We start from the raw sequence: 15,404 nt of genomic DNA on the forward strand, positions 1-15,404 counted from the left end.
CTGTAGACCTGGTAAGATAAGATGGGATGAAGCATAGCTATCACTGACCTGCTTGCTGATGTGTTAAGGCTTTTCATCCCTTTGAGTGTGAATATAACAAGGCAGAAGAACCATAGAGAGAATCCACCACATTGACCCCCATCTGCTGTCTCACCAGACAGCCCAGCACCCTCAGCCCAACTAAGTAGGTACCAATGTGCTGTCTGGAGCCAGCCTGCCTGGGTTTCAGTCCCAGCTCTGTCTCTTATCAGCTGGATGGCAAGTGACTTAACCTCTGGATTCTCAGTTTCTCCATCTGTAAAATGAGGTAACAAAAGTATCCATCTCAGCTAGGCATGGCAGCTCATGCCTGTAATCCCAGCATTTTGGGAGGCCAAGGCAGGAGGACTGATTGAGCCCAGGAGTTCAAAACTAGCCTGGGCAACACAGTGAGACCCTGTCTCTAAAAAAAAATAAAAGAGAGAGAGATTGAAAAAAGTATCTGTCTCATAGCCTTGTCGTAAGGATTAAGTTAGATGATGTATTTAGACCCCTTGGTGCATGGCAGATACTTGATCAACAGTGGCAATCACAGCCACTAGTATCATCTGGGCATCTTCAGCTTGCTTTGCTCCTCGTCCAGCCTTATATTTGTTCACTCAATATTTACTGAGCATCACTGTGTGTCTAGGCCCTGTGCCAGGTACCAGGGAGTTTGGAAACAGTAGGCCTGAGCCCAGCCTTTACAGGAGTGAAGAGTCCTCTGGGTGAGGCTACTAGGAGAGTCCGGACCACTGGGACTGACTGTACTATGGGTAATAACAGAGATTCGCACATGACAGTCAGGGAGGGCTTCTCAAAGGAAGTGACAACTAAACAGTGACTTGGAGGATGAGTAGGAGTTGGTCATATAGGCAGGATGAGGGAGAGCTGGGGGAAGGTGTCTTAGGCAGATAGAACAGTTTGGGGGAACCACATGTGGTTTAGTAAGATTATCAAAGAGAAATTAAAAAGAAGAAAACACACGCACACACACGCACACCATGTATATTGGGTAATGTGAATGAAGAGAATACAAGCCAGAGGGGCGAGGAGAGCCAGATCACGAGTGGCCTGTGAGAGGGTCTAGGCCTCTTTCATGGCCAAACCCATCCCCATAATACCAGGGGGCCTCCTCTTGGCCAGAGGGACCCTTCTGAATACCAAGCCCTCACCACCCCACCCCCACCTCATATCACCCTTTATTTATTATTATTTTTGAGGAAGGATCTCGCTCTGTCACCCAGGCTGGAGTGCAGTGGTGTGATCATAGCTCGCTGCAGCCTCAAACTCCTGACCTCAAGGATCCTCCTGCCTCAGCCTTCCAAGTAGCTAGGACTACAGGTACATGCCACCATACCTGGCTAATTAAAAAAATTTTTTTTTCTTGCCATGTTGCCCAGGCTGGTCTCAACCTCCTGATCTCAAGCAATTCTCCTGTAGCTGCCTCTCAAAGGTTGGGATTAAAGGCGTGAGCCACTGCCCCTGGCCTCACATCACCCTCTGATGCTGCTCATTCATTGCTGCCCTACAGGATCAAGGCCAAATCCTTTGGCTTGGCATTCAAGGCCTCTGGCTGGGTCTCATTCCATATTCCAAGATTCTTTTCTTCTAGCTCATCTAAACAGCACCTTCCAGCTTCCCCAGCACCTGCTCTTGCATCTCCAGCCCTCTGGCTCTTCGCCCGTCCCTCTCCTTCTGCTTGGCTTGCCATTCCCATGCCCCCACCTCCTGTTCCCATCTCCACAAATCCAAATCCGCCCCTTCCCTAGCTCCCAAGCCACTTCCTCCAGAGAGTCCTCCTTGATATCCCAAGTAGCAGAGATCTCGCTCTCCTCTGTTCCCTGACAGCCACCTCTCCCCTTGCCTTTAGCCCTTGACACTGTCTACCCCGATTTGGGGTTCAGGGTCAGTTCTCATTTTCTCTGCTGGCTTGGAGCTTCCTCAGAGAAGGCTCTGCTCCAGGAGTGTCCAGCACAGTGTCTATCCCCCTTGGGCCCCCATCTTCCCCACTTATGGGAAGGCAGGTTTGGCTGGGCCTACACTGGTCAAGATAAAGAAGATGCTCACCCAGCCCACACGGCTGACCCATGAGGCTCTTCTCTGTGCTCAGTTCCTCAGAACGAGATTACACTGTGTGACCTCAGGCAAGTCACAGCGATAAGGGCCTGACCCCTGAGGCAAGCCCTTTAGACAGCACCAGGTAGCACATCAGTCTTGCAGGGGCTTGTGTATCCCATAAAGCTCAGAAATTCCAACTCTCCTTTCGGGAGCTTTGCCCTAAACCCTGGCTGCATTTGCCAGAGCTACAGGAAGCTGCACAGAATGTAGGGATGGACTGACTAATTAATGCCCATGTGATTCCAGAAAGGATTTAAGAAGACTCACAAAAATAGAACACAAGACAGAAGGAAATGAAAAAGCTACAAGAGAAAAAATAGGGACACAAGGAAAATGCAGGTAAAAAGAGATCACCTGAAATGCAGGAGGAGTTAAGCTAGGTGTGTGGCCAGGTCCACCACACAGAGGAGGTAGACCTCAGATTTGGGTCTGAGCTTCCTAGTGGCCAATTCAACAAGGAAAACAGAATCAGAAAGGGATTTATTTGGTGTCTATAAGATAAAAGCCACAAGTTGCTAAGGAGCAGCACATCTTTTCTCTATAGTGAGTTTTGAGAGAAATGGGTACTGGGGGTCCCCTTGGAAAGAAACAACAAGGACAAATGACCTCCCTACGGTCTTGGCAACTTGGTGGCAGTGGAGGAGCCACCCTGGGCCTGGGCTCGGGTGGGAAAGCAAGGAGCAAATCAGCAGGCTCCGCTCCAGGCCCCCCCACCCCTCCCTCACCTTGAGCAACTGCTGGGGGTGGCGGGAGTGCACCTGTCTGTGGCAGCTGGTGATGCTCGCCAGACGTCCCATTGCTCCCCTCATGTCCAGGCCCCTTCCAGTCAGGCAGCCATAGCACACATCACTGCCTCCTATGACCCGTTAGCCAGTGGATCATGGGAGGCAGTGATGTGTGTCACTTCCAGGCCAAAGCACATGAGACCTGCCTGTGACCCTCTAGGACTCTCGTCCTTGGCCGAAGGGATGAGAAGGGTGCATGTTTCAGACGGTGCATCTATAAGGTAGTTGGTCCCTCAGGAACCATGTGTAGCAGAGCACTTTCTTCTACTGACATACAGTGCAACAGAGAAATACACTTGTAGAGTGAACCATGAGATAAGGGGTTATTTGTCATGGAGGACAGCGACCCATCCTGATTCATATAGCCTATGCAAGTCCGGCCCATGGAGATGGCAAGTGGCTGCCTGTGCTCGGTGTGGCCACAGAGAAGGAGGCAGGACCCAGATCATCTCAGGTACCCGGACTGTGAGGGCAGTGGGGAGCTACTGGAGAAATTAAAGGAGGTGAGGCTGGGCACGGTGGCTCACACCTGTAATCCCAGCACTTTGGGAGGCTGAGGCGGGTGGATCACTTGAGGTCAGGAGTTCGAGACCAGCCTGGCCAACATGGTGAAACCCCGTCTGTACTGAAAATACAAAAATTAGACGGGTGTGGTGGCACGTGCCTGTAGTCCCAGCCACTCTGGAGGCTGAGGCAGGAGAATCACTTGAACCTGGGATGCGGAGGTTGCAGTGAGCCAAGATCGCACCACTGCACTCCATCCTAGGGAACAGAGTGATACTCTGTCTCAAAAATAATTAATAATAATTCTAATAAATAAAGCAGGGGAGATAGAGGACCAGATTTAATTTTCAGATTTTCCTCTGATTACTGAGCAGAGGAAAGGTTAGAGCAGGTAAGAGGCAGTGGTCACCTGGGCTGAAGTAGGGCAGTGAAGTGGACGGGATGGTGGGGAGAGGATGTTACTGAAATACCAAGGAGGTGGGATCAACCAAATGTGGTGCCTGAGTGCATGTGGCGGGCCTGGGGTAGTCGCTGAAATCGACATGAGCTTACATTAACAACAGCCCTGGCCCCTTCTGGACCCTCTGAGCTGTCTCCCTCCACAGCCTGTCTGTGCACCTGTAGGGGGTACCTGGGGTCTGGCCCAACTCCTGAGAGCCACTCTCCATCCAGGAGGAGTGAGGAGGCCGTGAGAAGCCTGGGCAACACCTCCCCTGGAGCTCTGTGGCAATAAGAAGTCACGGTTTTTGAGTGCTTACAAGCTGCCAGGCGCCATTCCAAATGCTTTCCATGCATGAATAGAGCAAGTGGGTGCTACCTTGCTCCCCCGTTCAGATGTAGGTGTTCAGGCCAGTAACCAGGTCACACAGCTAGTGAACAGCAGGCCTGGGGGCTGCACTCAGCTGTCTCAAGCCTGCAGCTTTTGAGCCTGCAGCTCCAGGTCCTCACAGACAATACCCATGATGACAATAGCTCTTTCAGACCCATCACAGCCCTGGATCTCACCTCTGTCCCTAAGAGGAACTGTCATGATCATGATCACTTCCACTCTACAGGAAGGAAAATGAGGCCCAGGAAGCTAGCTAGACCCCTCTGGAAAGGCTCCCCACTTCCCCACGGATGAAGCCAGCTGACAGCAAAGGAGCGTGAACATCAGTGCCCTTCTGTCCGCCCCCCAGTCCTCTCCCCACCCTAACTCTTATTTGCACTGCTAAGATTCTTCCAGACCTGCTGTCATGAAGGGAAACTTCACAAGTAGGGGGTGGGGCAGCCGCTAGCAAGGCCAGCTACCTCTCCCTTTGTATGTGGTATGGAAGTGTATGTGTATATGCATGGGTGAAGTTTGTGCACGCGTGCTGGCCTGTGTGCGTACTGTGTGTGCACAAGAACTGCATTCATCAGGAAGTTCATGAGCGCCTGTGTCATTTTGTGGGTGTGCATGCATGTGTGCATCCCTTTGGATGTTTAACTGAGGCTGTGTATATACACATGCATGAGCGCATGCGTGTATCCGTGCATGCATGACTTTAATGACTCAGCAATTCAGAGAACAGGAGTTTCATTTTCCCTACAAGCAGGCACTTGCCCACAAGTGAGTACTGTAGCGGGCCCTTCGCCTACAGGCTGGGCCAGAACAGCCGATTCGAGCCAGGTCTATCCCAGGCCACTCGTCTTATCCTGCCCCATTCCATCTGGCTGGGCCCACATCAAAGCCACAGCAGGCATTCTCAGGTGTGGCACTCTGGGACAGCCTGCTGGGCACAAGGCAGGAGGTGGCGTCCATTCTGCTGCTGTGATCCCATGCAGGCTTGGTGGGCCTGATGCCATGGGATTAGGCTCCGGGGCCTGTGAATTCCCCACTCCCAAAAAGGATGTAGTCATCTCTGGGTTTTGCATCGCACTGAGTTTATTTCTTTTTTTTTCTTTGAGACGGAGTCTCGCTCTGTTGCCCAGGCTGGAGTGTGCAGTGGTGCTATCTCGGCTCACTGCAACCTCTGCCTCCTGGGTTCAAGTGATTCTCCTGCCTCAGCCTCCAGAGTAGCTGGGATAACAGGCGCATGCCACTGTGCCCCACTAATTTTTGTATTTTTAGTAGAGACAGGGTTTTGCCAAGTTGCCCAGGCTGGTCACAAACTCCTGACCTCAGGTGATCCGCCTACCTTGGCCTCCCAAAGTGCTGAGATTACAGGCGTGGGCCATTGTGCCCGGCCTTGAGTTTATTTCTTAACACCTGACAGTGGCTCACAACTCTCCTGCAAGGTAGGTAGGGATTATTTTCCCCATTTGATGATGGGAAAACTGGGGTGCAAGGGAAGTGACTAGACTGAAGTCATGTTATGATGAGCAGTGCAGGTGGGAAGTAGTCCGAGGACTAGTTGAGAGACCCCTCTTCCTGCTATGCAATATGCTCCTTTCTTGACATACACGCGGGGTGTGTGTGTGTGTGTGTATGTGTGTGTGAGAGACAGAGAGAGAGAGAGAAAGAGACAGAGAGAGTTTCCTGCCTGTTCCAAAGGCCCCTCTTCTTTACCCAGCCCTAAACTCATTGCAGGACAAGGGTTAGCTGCAGGGTGGCTGAAACTGAACCCAAACTGGGCGTGGTGCAAACCATTATAATAGATTATTCATTAACTGTACTGTTTGTGGCTTTAAGGAAAGAATGAAATGACCTGATTTGGTCTTTGAACAGGATGGGTAGGCATTGCTGGCTACCAGTGCCCCTTCGTAAATTTGTGGTTTCACATATAATATTTGAAGTTTTATCTTTTCTCTCTCTTAAAATTTGACTTGTGGGCACAGTGAGCTGCCACCTGTAAGTGCCTGGTGAGAGGGTCTGAACCACCACACTTATGTCACAGCCACAGTTAGGGAAGATTAGAACCACAAGTTACCCAGTTATTTGAAAAACCGAAAAGAGGTTACTGTTAATTAGGATAAAGAACGCTCTATGTGAAGGTGCTCTACAAAGGCTGAGAATTCACACAATACACGTCTCATTATGGGTGGGTCCCTCACCTGGACTCCAACCCCTGACCCACTATTATCCATCACAGTTTATCCTGATCCTGGCCTTGGCCCTAAACTTGCTGGGAAAGCTCTTTTCAGTCATCCAGAATCCTTATGGGGTCTCTGATCCACCCATTGCGAGTGGGATATCTGGCTCTGAAGTCAAAGCCCATGGAGGATAAGGCCACCCTGCTGCCAACCTAGGCCTCTGGGTAACCATTTCCCACAGCACCTTCCTTTCTCACCAGGCAGGAAGAAAAAAATACAAGGCTCAGCTACTTCTCCTCTGTAAGGGTTTTATTCACAACTGGCCTCTGTGAATCTGAGGCCAGGCCCTGGTTTAAACTACCACCTCTTGGCACGAGGTGTCTTAACTTTTGCCTTGCACCGGCCAGCAACAAGGTCTGAAGTGATACAGTGGGATCCAGGGTGCTAGGACCTAAGAGTCTCACCCCACAGGGTAATTTTTCCTCCCTCCTTCAAAGCAAAAAGGGTCCTTGCCGCTCTCCACAGAAGTAGGGCAACTAACTGTCTTGGTTTGCCTCGGATTGTGGAGGGGTTCCAGGGAGGCAGGACTTATAGTGCTAAACTGGGGGAAGTCTTACTTAGGCAAACAGGGATAAGTTGGTCACTCTCCCACCACTACCACCACCACCAGGGTCTAGGTGTAACAATTCTTTTTTTTTTTTCAGATAGGGCCTCACTTTGCTACCCAGGCTGGAGTGCAGAGGCGTGATCAGTGCTCTCTGCAGCCTCAACCTCCTGGGCTTGCACAATCCTCTGGCTTCAGCCTCCTGAATAGCTAAGAACAAGCATGTACCACCATGCTTGGCTAATTTTTTTGTAAAGACAGGGTTTCACTCTGTTGCCAGGCTGGTCTTGAACACCTGGCCTCAGGCGATCCTCACACCTCAGCCTCTCAAAGTGCTGGGATTACAGGCGTGAGCCACTGTGCCTGGCTTACACGTAACAATTCTATTGTAAATCCCTGGTAGCCCTGACTTTGTCCAGTTGCCTGCGAGAGAGGAGGCTCTAGAATCCATTTCTTAAAGAGCCCAACATACCGAACCATAGAATAGAAATTTCAAAGCAGAATAATCCAGGAAGCTTTATAAAGAGAGGTGAAGAGGATTTCATTCAATCTCCAATCTTCATCCGATATTGACTTGGTGCTTATTCTGCGCCAAGCCGTGTCAGGAGCAGGGCTCGGAGGGGTCAGAGATGAATAATTCAGTCACTGCTCTCCACATGTTCATACCTCTCAGGGAAATGACCAAGAGCAGAAAGAGATGAGATGGTGTGACCTTGAGGGACTGCTAACATGCGGGGCAGTGGCTTGCAACTTTGCACATTAGAATCACTTAAATCAGATTACTGGGTGGGGGACCCAGATGCCAGCACTGCTTAAGCTTCCAGTGCATGTGATTCCAGCGCATGTCAGGAGCAAGGATAACAGAAACACATAATGGATGTGACGCAGTAGTTCTCAAAGTGCAGTCCCCCATTAACCATATCACTAGGGAACTTTTTAGTTGCAAATTCTCAAGCCTCCTTCCCCAGACCTGCTGAATCAGGTATTCTGGGGGTGGGGCTCACCACTCTGCTTTAACCAGCCCCCCAGGTTCAAGTTTGAGACTCAGTGGTGTAATGGATAGGTTGGCAATACCTGAACCCACTGCCTAATCTTAGCATCACTAAAAGAGATAACCAGACATTATGTGCTGCTAACATGAAGCAACAGGAAACACTACTTATAAAGTGGCCTTGCCAAAAAATGAAACCCACTGTTGACCGAGTCTTTGTATGTAACTGTGCACACAGAGTATGGAGAAACATGTTAACAGCCACACGGATACAATCAGGAAAAAAACACAGGACATCCTACATGCTAAGTTTTCTGGTTTCTAACATTAACTCAAAATGCAACAAAGACCTAAACAGAAGAGCTAAATCTATAAAAAACCTTAGAAGAAAACGAAGAGCAAAATCTTCACAACATTGGGCTTGGCAATGATTCCTTGGTTATGATACCAGGAACAGGCAACAAAAGAAAAAAAATAGACAAATTGTATTCATGGAAATTAAAAACTTGTGTGTATTTAAGGATACTAGCAACAGAGTGAAAAGGCAACATATGGAATGAGAGGAAATATTTGCAAATCCATATGATAAGGTGTTAATGTTGAGAATATATAAAGAACTCTGACAACTCAACAACAAGCAAGCAAACAATCTGATTTGAAACAATCTGATTTAGTGCACTGTTGGTAGGAATGCAAAATGGTTCAGTTGCTATGAAAGACAGTACGGCAGTTCATCAAAAATTTACAAATAGAATGATCATACGATTCAGCAACTCCACTTCTGGAATATACACCCTTACAGAAATGAAAGCAGGGTCTGGAAGAGATATTTGCACGCTCATGTTCATAGCAGCATTATTCCCAATCGCTTAAATGTGGAATCAACCCAAGTGTCCGTTCCCAGATGAACGGATCAGTAAAATGTGGTACATTCAAACCATGGAATAATATTCAACCTTCAAAAGGAAGAAAATTCTACTTTGGGAGGATGAGGTGGATCGCTTGGGTTCAGGAGTTCAAGACCAGCCTGGGTGACACAGCAAGACCTCATCTCTACTAGAAAAAAAAAAAAAATTAGCTGGGCATGGTGGCACACACCTGTAGTCCCAGCTACTCGGAAGGTCAAGGTGGGAGGATCACTTGAGCTCAGGAGTTAGAGGCTGCAGTAAGCTATGATTATACCACTGTACTCCAGTCTGGGTGATAAAGCAAGATCCTGTCTCAAAAAAAAAAAAAAAAAAAAAAAAAGAAAGAAAAGAAAAAGGAAGAAAGTCTTGAGACATGCTGTAACATGGATGAACTTTGAGGGCATTATGCTAAGTGAAATAAGCCAGTTACAAAAAGACAGCGCGTGATTCCACTTATATGAGTTACTCAGAGTAGGCAAAATCACAGGGACAGAAAGTAGAATGGTGGCTGCCAGGGGCTGAGGGTAGGGAGGAATGAAAAGTTATTGTTTAATGGATATAGAGTTTCAGTTTTGCAAGATAAAGAGTTCTAGAGATGGATGGTGGTGATGGCTGCACGGCGGTATGAGCGTACTTAATACCACTGAACTGTACACAAGAATGATTTAGATGGCAAATACTATGTTATGTGCATTTTAGTACAATGAAATATACATATATTTTTTAAAAGATCTCGTTTCTTTAAGATGACAAGGAAAAAGGGACAAGGGTCATTACAGTTCAGAAGAGACTTAAGAGATCAGAGGCACAGCAAGAAGTGCAATGTGTGGATCCTGTGTGGATTCGGATTCACACAAACCAACTGCAAAAAGGCATCAGGAAGCAATCAGGGAAAGCTGAGTGGGCACCTGACAGTATTAAAGAATTGTTGTCATTAGGTGTGGTAATAATACTGTGCTTATATTAGACAAGAGTCTTTATCTTTTAGAGACGTATGCCTAATATTCACAGATGAGATGATATAACATCTGGGATTTATCTTAAAATAACTTGCGGTTGTTGGACAGAGGAGGAGGGAATGAGTGCGTAGAGATGAAACAGGCTGCTGATGGCTACTGAAAGTGGGTGAGGGTACAAGAGGATTCATTTGAATCTTTCCTTTAATTTTGTATGTGTCTTGAAATTTCCACTGTAAAAGATTTAAGCAAGAAAGAAGCAGGAGAGCACAGAGGTGGCCCAGGCCCCGGAGCTTGACTGTCAGGGGTCTAATCTTGGCTCTAAACGGCCCTGTCCAACACAGAACCTCTAGTCCCACAAGGCTTCTAAATTAAAGTTAAAATTAAATAAAGTGTAAAATCCAGCTCCTTAGTCACACTAGCAACATTTCAAGAGCTCAAAAGCCACATGTGCTTCATAATCACAGATGAAACCATACAAGCAACACCCAATGAACAGTGTAATTAAACAACATGCCCATCTCTGAACAAAGTTCTGATGGACAGCACCGCCCTATCATTTCCTATCTGCCACTCTGGGCAAGTTACTTAATGTGTCTATTTCCTCACCAGGAAAATCAGGCACTACAAAAACACATAATAGCTAACACCTATATTGCTGACTAGGTGTTAAGTATGTTCCACATACTAACTCAACGCTCATGCAAGTACTGTCATAGCCCCATTTTTAAGATAAGGAAACAGGGCACAGAGAGGTTATATAACTTGCCTAAGATCACACAGCTAGTTAGTGGCTGGGCTGGAATCTGAAGCCAGGCTGTTCAGTCACAAGTCCACACTCTCTCGCAGGGGTTCCTGGACACTTACATAAGGTGATACACACAGCATGCAGAGTGATGCTTGGTGCATACTTAGTGTTCAAAAGACGTTGGCTAGCAAGATTGTTGTGGTCCCAATGTGTACAGGACACTGAGATGTGATTTAACACACAACAGGTATATGCTGGGAGGCCAGCATTTTGGGTATCTAAGTAAAAATCCCAAACCAGAAAGCATGAAGCAGCCTGCCAGGGGCCAAGTGGCTCGTGAGAGTTCCAACCCCTGGTGCAAACCATGATGATGGGGAAACAGACACACACATGCAGAAGGCTAGCTGACAATTCCTACTGATCAAAGAGAATCCAAGAGAGTGCATTTGTGCATCTCTCTGGGCTGGGCTCTCCTAGGTGGAGGCCAGAAGGCCCCACCCTGCCCTAGTGATGAGGGACCTGGGACGGGGTGGAGGGATGGGGGAAGAAGCCCTTTGCTTTTTCTCCATCAGCACAGCCCAGGCAGGGAAGCAGAGCGCAGCCATCCGGGGACCCTCCTTTGGGGCTTGACCATCACCAGTGAGGCAGAAGCGGTCTGCAGCCGGCAAATGCAAACAGCAAATGCAAACAGTCCCGTCCTCAGGTCTCCGCCTTCCCCGCCCCGCACCGCCCATCCTTCTGGTCCAGCACAGATGCATCTCTGCAGGCCCACAGGAAGTACAGATTGAGTCAGAGAGCAAACCAAGACAAGGCCTCTTTCTTCCTGATGAGATTAGGCCTGAGGGAGTGCCTCCTCCCCACATCTGACACTGCCCAGAGCCACCGTCCCTGGGCGGGCCACCTCCTCCTGCACTGCCTCCTCCCCAGCCCTGCCCCCTCCCCAGCCCTGCCCCCACGGCCCCCACCTGCTCTCTATCCCTCTCCCAGGCCATGCCAAGGCCTGAGCAGCCTTCTCTCTTGGGGACTCAGGCCTCGCATATTCCACCCCCAACTCTGGCCCTGCACTTTCCCTTAAAACGCACCCCGGGTCCCCTCTGTCCTCAGGATAAAGTCCTCTGCTGGACTTGGGTTTTGAGGCCCCTACGTTCCCCCTGAGTCTTTGACCTCCTTCTCATCTCTACAGACCTGTTCTCTGAGACAAACTGGTCTGTCTGCTCTCCCCTCAAAGCATCGTGGTTTTCAAAAGAGAAGGGGAGAAGCAAAAAGAAAATAAAAAAGCATCATTTTCCCAGATAATCTGTCTTTGCTCATGCCCCTTCCCTCTGCCTAGAACTAAGCCAGCTCAGGTAAGTCGCTGGGTGGCTCTTAGCAGGGCTCTTAGAATGCCCCTTCCTGTCACCCCACCTTCCTGGCCCAGCTCCAACAGAACCACCTCCAAGGAGCCTCCCCAGCTCAGACTGAGCAGTCTCTCCGTCCCATGCAGTCCCATCCTGACATTTGGGGAGGTAGCCAAAGGCAGGGAAAAAGAAGGCACCAAGTTCAAGCCCTGGACCCCTATTTGTCTCTGTGCCGTAGCATTAGAGTATCCTCATATTTTTCTCATAGAATCTAGAAGATTAAATGAGATAATGTATGTAAAAGACCTTGCATGTGTCTGGCACAAAATAGGAGCTCAGCTCATGGAAGTGCCCCTCCTCTCCTCCTTTCCTGCCCACTGTGTTTTTTCCTTCTCTTCCTTCCTCCCCCACCAACACACCCATAGGACTGTCCATCTTAGATGGTTCTCCCCTTCTGCTGTGCCCACCTACAGCCCTGTGGGTACCCAGGGGGAGGCCAACCTGACTCCCAGCTTGAGCTTTCACTCACACCAGCAGCTTCTTTTGAACCCCTCCTTGGGGTGGTAGGAGCCAAGGGGCTGGGCCCATCACTGTCATAGCAGTTGTGCTGGTCAGGCTGGAGAATCCTAATTCTTTTATTGTTGTTGTTTTTTTGAAACAGAGTCTCGCTCTGTCACCCAGGCTGGAGTGCAATGGCGTGATCTTGGCTCACTGCAACCTCTGCCTCCGGGGTTCAAGTGATTCTCCTGCCTCAGCCTCCCAAGTAGCTGGGATTACAGGTGTGCACCACCATGCCTGGCTAATTTTTGTATTTTTAGTAGAGCAAAGGGGCTTCACCATATTAGCCAAGCTGATCTTGAACTCCTGACCTCAGGTATCTGCCCACCTTGGCCTCCCAAAGTGCTGAGATTACAGGTGTGAGCCACCGAGCCTGGCCGAGAATCCTAATTCTGACACCAATTCGCTCCATGACCTTGGGCAAATCTCGTCCCCTCTCCCGCTTTCTGAGTTTCTATCCATATAATAGTAACAGCCCTGCCCTGCCCACCTGTTAGGACGGTCTGTGGAGGGCGCTGCAGCTTGCACACACCAGACACACACAGGACAACAAGGGCGACAGAGCTGTCCAGCCGTCAGCTGTCCTGAGAAGGTCTTGTCCTGCCTGGACCTTCTGGAGACAGAGCAGAGCTTCTTTCTGTTTAATCCCCCAAATCAAGCCCTGACCAAAACTCCACACAGGTTTATTGCCCCACAATCTCCTCATCTGGGAGTTTTGAGCGACAAGGGTCACTGGGGATTTTCCAAGACACCTCCAGGAGGCTGAAAATATGGCAGCTCCACTCCCTGCTCACTGTCCACTTTCTGGCACAGAGCTTTCAGACCTGTCTTTGGACAGAGAGGGACACTGAGGCTCAGAGAGGAAGCACGCCTTGCTTAGGGTCCCACAGTCAGCCCGAGGCAGGGCTGAAGCTCTGTAACTCTGGTCCTGGGGTGGGCATCCAACCAGGGGTCCTGCATTCTGTTCTCAGCATGGACCCACAAATCAGCCCTCACTCTGCCTGCCTCAGGGACCTGAGGCCCAGAGTCAGTTCAGCCAACATCATTGGTGCCCACTCTGAGCCTGATGCCATGCTGGGCACTGTAGGGGAGATGCATGGGCAGACCCAGACAGCGTCACTTATGGGGGAGCTCAGAGGATGGGGGAGGCCCCCACATAACCAGCAAGCTCAATTCAGGGTCATCAGGGCTAAAGCCAGCGCTGCAAGTTGCAGCAGGGAGATGGAAATCCGGGGAGTCAGGGAGGGCCCCCGGGAGGATACGACTGAGCTGAGCCTTCAAGGCCAAGTAGAGCAAGCCCAGCAGAGGAGGGAAGGGGAGGCATGGGGTGGAAGGCGCTGTGCTAGGTCATGCCTGTCTGTGGTGTGCAGAGATGGAGCCAGGAGCTTGCAGCACGGGGGTGGGGAGGCTGGGTCTGAGCAAATGCAGGCCAGCAATGGGGCTGCCGCTGGGAGAGGTGCTGGGGGCGCAGTGCTGAGGAGGTGGCACCTGAGACAGTGGGGAGGCATCAAAGTTTGTAACTGGGGGTGTGACATGGTCAGAGCCGAAATAGACTTAACCCCTGCAATTAGGAAGTCAGGACATTGAGCCTGGGAAACGATTTCTTTCCTCAACTTTGGGCTGGTATCGAAGGAAGAAATAAGTGGGTTTCATTTCATGTCCAGCTCCAGTGGGCTGGAGGGGCTGCGGAACCCCATGAGGAGGAGGGGGAGAATTCTGAGGCTTTCCGTGCTTGGACTCAGGAGGAAAAGGGTGTGACTGCCCTGGGACAAGAGTCCCCAGATATGACTGAAGGCCTGCCTGCTCCTGCAGATGCTGGAAGCCCCACACCCCACTTCTGAGCTCAGCACCCCCACCCCACTTCTGAGCTCAGCCCCACGCCCCACTTCTGAGCTCAGTCCCACACTCCACTTCTGAGCTTGACCCCACGCCCCACTTCCGAGCTCAGCCCCACACCCCACTTCCAAGCTCAGCCCCACACCCCACTTCTGAGCTTGACCCCACACCCCACTTCCAAGCTCAGCCCCACACCCCACTTCTGAGCTCGACCCCATGCCCCACTTCCAAGCTCAGCCCCACACCCCACTTCTGAGCTCGACCCCACGCCCCACTTCCAAGCTCGACCCCGCGCCCCACTTCCAAGCTCGACCCCACAGCGGGAAGTGGATGTGAAGTTCTTTTCCGCTACTCTCTCACCTGCTTGTTAACATGGAGATAAATGCCTCTGCTCACCCTTAATCAGTTCCCCAGGCAGAGTCTGCAACAGCTGGCAAGAGAGGATGGCGAGGTACCTCCTCTCTGCTTCCAGCCTCCAGGAGCTCCACCTAAATTGTTTGTTCAGGCTGGGCCTGCAGGCCAGGAAGGCAGGAGGCCAGACTGATTGCCCTTCTCAAATTTCAAGTGCCAGCAGCCTGGGTTTATGAGGATGAAAAGAGTCCAGCAAAGATGTCAGTGCCCCTGTGGGAAAGGCACTTCTGCCCACAAGACTGGCTGTGAGGACAGGTGACAGCATCACATTTACATGTATTTGCCCGCTGTGTCACAGCAGAGCATCTGAGGGTGCTCAGAGTCACCTGGAGGGCTGGAAAAAAACAAACCCAGGTGGTGGCTCACGCTTGTAACCCAGCACTTTAGGAGGCCGAGGTGGGAGGCCCTAAGCCAGGAGTTCCAGACTAGCCTGGGCAACACAGTGATTCTGTCTCTACAACAAACAAACAAACAAACAAACAAACAAACCCCGATTGTTGGACCCCACCCTAGAGTTTCTGATTCGGCAGCGTGGGTGAGAGCTGAGAGTCTGCACTTCCACCAAGTTCCCGGTGACTAGGAAGCCGCTGGCCCAGGGGCCACTCTTTGAGAATCGCTGCTCTGCAGCCCAGC

General features: G+C 50.3%; 1 protein-coding gene across 1 annotated transcript in view; it reads right to left on the reverse strand.

Moving 5' to 3' along the window:
- CORO2A (coronin 2A) overlaps window positions 1-15,404 on the reverse strand; it is a 71,503-nt gene that overhangs the window by 36,609 nt on the left and 19,490 nt on the right. The gene's annotated exons all lie outside the window — the stretch shown is intronic.

The sequence above is a fragment of the Gorilla gorilla genome, chromosome 13, assembly GCF_029281585.2.
Source record: "Gorilla gorilla gorilla isolate KB3781 chromosome 13, NHGRI_mGorGor1-v2.1_pri, whole genome shotgun sequence".
Lineage (NCBI taxonomy): Eukaryota > Metazoa > Chordata > Mammalia > Primates > Hominidae > Gorilla > Gorilla gorilla.